The sequence below is a fragment of the Nannospalax galili genome, unplaced genomic scaffold, assembly GCF_000622305.1.
Source record: "Nannospalax galili isolate Female #2095 unplaced genomic scaffold, S.galili_v1.0 scaffold578, whole genome shotgun sequence".
Classification (NCBI taxonomy): Eukaryota; Metazoa; Chordata; class Mammalia; order Rodentia; family Spalacidae; genus Nannospalax; species Nannospalax galili.
In genome coordinates, this window is record NW_008342282.1 from 2658210 (window position 1) to 2658410 (window position 201).

Below are 201 nucleotides of genomic sequence, written 5' to 3' on the forward strand. Positions count from 1 at the left end.
AACATATGTCAATTTTTTTTCTGAGATTGTGTTACTTCACTTAGTGTTACAGTTTCTAGTTCCATCCATTTACCTACCAATTTCATGATTTCATCTTTCTTTACTGCTGAGTAAAACTCTATCATATATATATCAACCACATTTTCATTGTACACTCATCAATTGAGGGACACCTAGGTTGCTTCCATCTCTTAGCTATTG